This window comes from Dermacentor albipictus, chromosome 1, assembly GCF_038994185.2.
Source record: "Dermacentor albipictus isolate Rhodes 1998 colony chromosome 1, USDA_Dalb.pri_finalv2, whole genome shotgun sequence".
Taxonomy (NCBI): Eukaryota; Metazoa; Arthropoda; class Arachnida; order Ixodida; family Ixodidae; genus Dermacentor; species Dermacentor albipictus.
The window spans coordinates 356,643,216-356,651,563 of record NC_091821.1 but is presented as its reverse complement, the minus strand read 5'-3'; positions in this window follow the sequence as shown (position 1 = coordinate 356,651,563).

Below are 8,348 nucleotides of genomic sequence, written 5' to 3'. Positions count from 1 at the left end.
CACATTAGAAAGGAGCATATCCGAAGTCGAGAAGGTTATGCGTGCGTGTGCGCATGCACTGCAGATACATCGCATTTGTGCTTACATTCTTGCACGGTGAATAGACAAGGACGTAGATCAGTGGAAGCGAATAAGGCGTTATTGCTCTTCCGGTTTGAGCATCTTGAAACATCATCTCAAGCTTTCTTTACTACAATATCGCAAATTGCGATTCTTGGTCGTGGGTCGACGTCATTTGTTCTTTCTTGAGTATTTTCATAGGTTGCGCGGGAAATAAGATGCAAACACTACTGACTGATTCACTTAATTAGTGGTTTTCACCTTTTAAAGCACGCCTGACCATTGACGTGGTGGATGCTGTCAGGCATGGGTAAACAAACGTACGCCGGTCAGGCGCCAAGCTCCGCTCTTAATCAGCAAGCGCCAAGCTTGGCACCAAAACGTCGAGGTGCTTGGCCTCATGACTCGTCCATGGTATTTAAACGTCATTATCATCAACAGCAACAGGCCACGTACGGAATTTGAAACAGAACAGCGCGGTTTTGACGTTGACAGCAGGGAGAACGACACGGACGAGCGCTGACTTGCAACTGGCAAGTTGCAAGCCAGTTGCAAGTCCTAGCTCGCCCGTGTCGTTCTCCCTGCTGTCCCCGTCAAAACCGCGCTGTTCTGTTTCAAATATGGCTTACCAACTCGCCCAAACGTGCGTTTTAACCACGTACGGAAGATGCATGTTGCCTTGGACTTGCTGCAGCCTGGTGTGATAAGCAACTTTCAATTACATTAAGCATATTGCCTCGAATTCCCATTTCTGAGAAGTGTACTGAAATCCCGTATCGCCAACTTCTGTCGTATGCCTTTCCCACATCTAAGAACATGGAAAGGAAAGAAGTGCTTATGGACAAAGGCGTTGCGAATGTTTGACTCAGCGAGCACTCCGAGCACGAACGAGCACGGACGCTGACCACAGCCCCAAGAGATACTAAACTACTCATGTATAAATCACTAATCCGGCCTATACTCGATTATGCTTCTCCCGTCTGGAATCCACACAAACAGTGCCACATTAATCAAATTGAGGCCATCCAAAAGAAAGCGATCCGCTTCATAGGTCGTAGGCACGATAGGGATTTTTCTCCGTATACCGCGCTTTCATCCCTAGGCTTAGAACCGCTCTCAGATCGCCGACGCACGGAATCACTAAAGTTTTTGTATTGCGTTATTAACTCTTCTTGCCGTATATCTTCGGATAACTACCTAACTCCTGCGAAACCATCTAATACTCGAAGTCACCATAACCTAAACATCTCACCTTATTTCGCCCATACGGACACATTTAAATACAGTTTATTTCCCCGTGCAATCGAGTACTGGAATTCCTTGCCTGGTGCTACTCGTTCTCTTCCTTTAAACTTATTCTTGGCGGCCATTGAATAGTTTTGGTTTGTGTTTGTTTGTATTGTTCGTATTGGGCCTGTATTGTTTACTATTTTCATTTTCTCTGCCTTTCATACCCACTCCTGCAATAGCCCGCTCGGGCTGCAGTATGTATGGTATGGTATGGTATGGTGTGATGAACTTTATTTAATGTCCTGAAGATCAACCCTTAGGTTGACGCAGGCGGCTCCCACGTCGGGACAGTAAGGTTTAACCTTACCGCCGTATCATGGGCCTTCTGGACGGCCTGTACTTGATCAGAAAGAACTCCACTGTGTAGGACTCGCTGCCACCAGTCTCTCTCCTTGTCACAGTCTGTGAAAGTCACAGGACACTGCCAAAGCATGTGATCCAGAGTAATGATGCCATTACACTTCTCGCAATTGATTGGTATCTCTCTTTCAGGATATATCTTGTTAATAAAGTTTGGACTTGGATAAGTTCTTGTTTGCAACAATCTCAGAGTCACCGCTTGAGCTCTATTGAGCTTAGCGTGTGGCACTGGGAATTCCCTTCTGTTCATGTAGTAATGCCTTGTGATTTAATTATATGTAAGTAATTGGTCCCTGTTCTCCACCTGTATATTATTAAGGTCCTGGTCGCGTAGTGCACGGATAGTAAGCCCTCGTGCAGCTGCGTTAGCCATCTCGTTTAAATTCTTCCGAGATGGATCGACAGACCCCATGTGCGCAGGAAACCAGCGGATTTCGATCTCTTGGCTGTCCAACTCACCGATCAGCTGGGCAGCCCTTTTGGTTACAAAGCCATTGGTAAAGTGTCTAATAGCCATCTTAGAGTCGCTGTAAATCTTCGTCCACTTAATATTCCTTAAAGCCAATGCTATCGCTACTTGTTCCGCGACTGTCGTGTCTTTAGTCATGATTGTAATAGCATCCCGAGTGAGACCATCTGCATCTACTACTACTGCCGTAAAGGCTTTCTTTCCTCTGACCCACGCAGCATCTACAAATGCCGCATGTTCTCTGTCGTGTTCTATCTCTTGCAGGAGAGCTTTGGCCCTTGCCTTTCGTCTTTCCAGGTTGTGCACTGGGTGCATATTTCTGGGCAAAGGAGTCGTCTTGATTATCTCTCTTATGCTATCTTTTAGTTCTACTGTGCCTTCACCTGAAATTTTGGATTCGGTTGGGCACCATCCTACCTCTTCTAGTATTGCTCTACCTGGCCTTGTTCCAGAGAGCCTCTCTCTGTGGGCAATTTGCTGAGCTTCAATTATCTCGTCTATTGTGTTGTGGAGCCCCAGTTTCATTAATTTGTTATCCGGGGTGTTAATCGGTAGCCCCACTGTTGTTTTGACAGTATGTACAAATAAATAAATAAATAAATAAATAAATAAATAAATAAATAAATAAATAAATAAATAAATAAATAAATAAATAAATAAATAAATGTATGTATGTACGGTATAGTCGACTGACTCTCCCTGAAACTGCGCCGATAAGGGTCAAGCATTTTGTTGAGATAAAGAAAACGTAAAAGACGACGACTTATTTTTTTTTTCTTCATTATCTTTTTTTTCTTTGAAGCGCTTCTGCGTTTTACGGTTATTTCGCAGTGTTTCGCGCAATTATACCAAATACAGCTGCATACGACGACGAAACAGCATGTGATTAGTAGCAAATGCTTATGCATAATTTACATACCTCCCCCCCCCCCCCCCAAGAGATTCTGCGTCTAATCATTTTTAATAGTTTGCATAAACAACGTGCCAGTGCTGTCGCGCGGTAACTTGATACGTCGGGTTTGTCTTTGCCCTGTCTCAAGACTACGATAGCTTCTTTCCATGTGGATGGGAGGTATCCAGCATCCCAAATAAGTGTCGTCTGTGTGTCGTTGTGTAGGCTTTTAATCATGTCATACATCATTCTGTCAGCTTCTAGTGCAGAGATCCTACATACGCTCAAGGCGGCTCCCATCTCGGCAATATTAAATGGACGGTTGTACGGTTCATTCGGTCGGCATTTACGGTCCAGTGACTTAAGTTCTGCTACTTGCTTGTATTTAAGGAATTGTTCTGAGTTGTGTCTGGAGCGCGATACACGCTACTGTTGCTACAGTATACTACTACTACTACTACTACTACTACTACTACTACCACTACCTTGTACCCCTTTAGCCCACTGTAGAAAGTAACCGACCGATTCCGCGTTTAAGCTGGTTTGGTTGGAATTCCGTCTCATTGGCCAGGCCAGCGCACTGCTTAGAATAAATAAATAATGGAAAACAGATGCAGCGAGTAAAAGACGCATATAAAGGAAGAGGGATAGCGCGCAGCCACATCAAAACTTATTTCGCTGCCTCGACGACTTCGGAAAGTAGGAACTGTATAAAACGTAGCGCTCGAGACTCGACACACGTACTTCTCCCGAGACTGTAATGCAGGCAGACGTAAAGAGTGCGCGAATGTCCGCAGCGATCACGAATGAAGACATACATGAGCGCAGACTTGCATTGTATTTGGCATGTCCAACTAACGCCTTCGCTTGCTTTATCTATTATTCATTTCCGGATTTGTAACGTGCTTCATCCCATTATATATATATATATATATATATATATATATAATAGTCGGACCATGTCTAAATTGCGAAACGCCATGTCATCGAAGCGTGTTCTTGGTTCGCTGTTATCGGCATATGGAAAAGAAAGCGCCATCGGCTCATTGCTGTGCTTTGGAGCGTGATTTTTCACCCACGCTGCGGGAGGCGCATGTGCCTAGCTTGCTTAAGGGCTACAGCGAAATGCGATGCGTGATGGACGAATGGATATAGTGTGAGTATTCCCTTTGAAACAGGGTGGTGGCGGATGTCAGAAGAAAGCTGTTTATTTTTTACATTGCTACTGAGCTTAGTATGATTCGGGCCAATTAATAGTCGAATAGACACTTGCCGCGGTAAAATGTATACGGTTTACGTTCCAAGCTTTCACCTCACCGATACTACAATCCTCTTTCGATTATTCTATGACCCAGATTTTTCCTCCTCCTAAAAACTGGACGCCGCCTATATGTATTGCTTCCCGAAGCTAGAACCAGCGCATGCCACTAGTTGGAATGCTTTGTCAGGCGACACTACCGTATATCTTATGCGCACGGTGGCCGCAATGTAATATGCGTGGTTGGCTGTCAGACGCACGCATCCATACATTTTAAGTGCAACGACTTCGCGGGGAGCATAGCATACAGTTTGTTGACGTTGTTCTTTGTTCAGGCAAAAGACGGAGCAGTGGTATAGGACAAGGGAACGTAGACTAGAGTTTGTGAAAATGTTTGAGCTTAATTTATGCGATTGTATAGTCAAGTGCCATCTGGAAATAGCTTTACGCATAGCTTTAATTCACGAAAGTAGAATTGAAAGGGCAGGCTTTCGAGGTGAGATCGAGAGGCTTCGTCAGTGCGAACGCTTTCATCGATGCAGCGGTGTCACTGTTTAAAGCAAAGAAGGTACGTGACGCTTTTGTCCAGTGCACGTTGGTCGGTAATTTGCGAGAGCATGCTGATCAATGAACGTGCAGTGCCTCAATTTACATTAATTTTTTTGGTGTGCCCTCGAGTCGCAAAATATCGCGCACACTTGAGGCAGTTCACGGTGACTATAGTCCTAGTGTCTCATAGAGCGCAGCAACCATCGCATTTGTTCAAGTAGCAAGTCAGGATGTGTTTGACTTAACAGACTTAACAGTAAGAAGATTACGAAGTTATCTATGGACACTTGTTGTCGTTTACACTGCGTTACATATAAAGAAACGACTTCGAATTCTACCCTTGCTAACTCGTCGATGATTAAACTTAATTGTTAGGAAGCAGCTGAGCGTCACCTGCAGGAACGCTCGACCATATCTTATCAGAATGACGGATAGCACCGCGTGCAGCTTTCTCGGTGGCGACCAAACTTTTGATCATATCTGTCAATAACCATGCTCTGGTCGATAAGCAAGCTGAAATTTGTGGGAGTCGCTAGTATCGCACAGTATCTGCACAGGCAGTCCTTGCGCTCTTTGAAGGCATGCAAGTAGGCCAATATCACCACGTACAGAGCTCAAGCGCATTACGCTTGCCGGCGCCATGACGGCAATAGTCTTCACCATTTTCCCACAGTACTTACATGTTCAAGATAACATTGAGGGGAACGCCGATGAGAATGTTATTGCGGAATTTTCAGTGAATATTAGGGAAAAGTTGTGGGTAAGAGCGCTGACGTCATTCCAATCCCGCTCCATGTAATTGACGAATCTTCTTGTTCTCCCCTCCCTGCCTTTTCATCTCCAGGGTTCAAGTTAGTTTGTCATGGTACCAACACAGCACGCTTGTTACCATTCTTACCACTCCTTCAGTCCGCCATGAATCACTGCTTCTGGTGTGTTTTGCAGCAGCTGTGGCGTACTGAAACTCGCACTGAAACAACAATTTCTCGCACTTATTTTTATGTGAAAGCATGAAATGGCCCGTTGAGCGAAAAGGCCGGCGTCTGTCGTCTGGATAAGCGAAAAACAGCACCTAAATTCCTATTGGCTGCGACGCCACGTCACGAGCTGTGCCTCGACGGAGCAAAGTAGGCGAGGAGGAGCACCTGCTGCTGCGTGAGTGGAGATGGCTTCACAGCGACACCAAAGTAAATACACCTGGTAGCGAACCTTCCATAAGAGCCAATACGTTCCAAACATGGCGGTTCATCGGCGGTTCATGAGGCTCAGCGCCATCTGTATGTGGAGAGAACATTTCCGGCGGAAAAAAAAAATAATGTGACGCCATAGCCGTTAAAAGCAGAAGTGACGTCATTTTGTTTTCGAAGGCGCGAAATTTGTTTTGTTGGCTTGCCTTTGGAGCTATATATTCAAATGCCCAGCCATTCGAGACTTGATGGGCGTTTCGAGCTTTCAGTGCGGAAAGCAATGCAGGACAAGGCCAGCCGTACGGTTGTCGAAATAGCATCCCCTGCACAGACTATACTTTCTTTGGAGGCCGACGAAAGGTTTAGATGTAGAGTGCTGATCCTATCGTCGGATGCCCAGCCCGTCGGCCAGCGCAGTCGCACGAAAACAACTGCACAATTATCTGGCAGTCGTAATCTCACTACTTTTGACTGAACAGGTTGAGAAGCGATGAAGCTACCCGCGTCACCAAATTGAGACTAACTTCGACAAGCAAGAAAGCACAACTTGCATGGGTAGGTGGGGCGTATATCAATAGGTGAACTTTACGAGCGCGCTTTACTGCACATTTCAAGACGTGTATTGCATTGCGAGTGATAGTGGCGTCAACGCCCCCTGTAACGATGGGCGCTGCAGAGAAATGTATTAAAAATAATAAAATTAAATAAACTTGTATTTTCTTGACTCGTAAGGAATATTTAAAATTGATCAGGAATTTTATTTTCGTTGAATGAATCTAACTGTCTTGCTTGAAGTAAAAAAAACGATTTTTTTCTTTCCCAATGTTCGTTCTCTCCAAACGTAGTCGCGCTTCAATCGCTGCTCCCATAACCCTCACTTGCTAATGTCGGTGACAATTTGTACTGAACGGCTTTTCGCCCGAAGCTCTGCGACCTATTTGGATCGACCTTGGCGACACCACGTCACCCTCACTCTCGGAGCCTGTGTTATCCGCGCGTTCCTTGTCCGCGAAAGCTCTCTCATCCTGCGCTGCGCCTCGCTAAGCGCTATAAAGCAATTAATGTATGAAAACAGTAAATTCGAGAGGGCTGCCTCGTTGGTGGTAGCGAGTTACGAACCTGCGACCCCACACTCAAAAGCCGAGTCTCTTGCCCACTGGGCTAAACCAGCGCCTTCTAGGTAGCCGGTTTGTGCACTCTGCTTTATGACGTCATGCTACTTGGATCGAAATTTTCATTGCCAAGCACGACGGAACGAAATCGGGGACGCCAAAACCACCGCGGATTAATCGAGAGCTTCCCCATTAGATTCCATGGCAGTCGAGCAAGGTAGCATGACGGAGGCGTAGGCCAAGCGTTTCAACGCGCTCGCGCTTCACCGCGAGGAGTCCATAACTCGAAGGACCGTTCAGCGGCGTTCAATTGGACACTAATGCATTCGCATTCACAACTCATAAGAAGTGCTTGGTTGTCCGCGGATTTTTCTTCTACTCTCCTGTCTGTCTATTCATTTACCTCCTGGCAGGCTAGACAACTGGATCTTACTCTGGTCGATGCATCAGTACTTTTCTATCTCTGTTGTGAAACAATGAGGTTTCTACACGCTAGCCGACGGGCTGTTCACAGGATCATGGGGACGATCATGGGGCCCGTGGCAACGGAAGACGTGTGCGCACAAGCTAACAGATCATCCCTGCGTTTCTTGAAGATCAGTGAACTCTTGAAACTCTTATAACTGTGTGGTCAACGGGCGTGAGTGTGTGCGCACTAACAGTCTGTCATTACCGCTAAAGTTCAAATTTTTGTCAACTGTTCTTGGCCCTTCTTCTACTGTCTGGTGGCTAACTCGTTGAAAGCTTGCGTGCTTTTGACGTTCCCCTTCACACGTGTGGTGGCTGAGTGCTTTTTTTTTTCCTTCTACCTCTCTTTTCATTCCGTAATCCCATAAGCAGATTACTCCACTGTATCAAAGAGAGCGCTCGCTTGTTTCGAACCTCATGCTTACGCTTTCTTCGCTTTTTGTTGACTCAGTCTCAGAGACTGAGTGTAAACCTACGATATCTAGGAAAAGCAATGAAGTTCGTTTCTTTGGCGGCAACAGGGCTCACAGCTATAGTTAAAGCAGGTGGAACTTTTGCACATAAAGAAAAATTGTAGGCCTGACGTCGCTACTGCCTGCGCATTATGCGCATTATGTTTGCTCTCATCTCGGCTCCTCCAGTCAGGCCATAGCTTCGGGATTTTTAGGGATAGGTTTGCTACAAAGAAGAAAAAAAAAGAAAA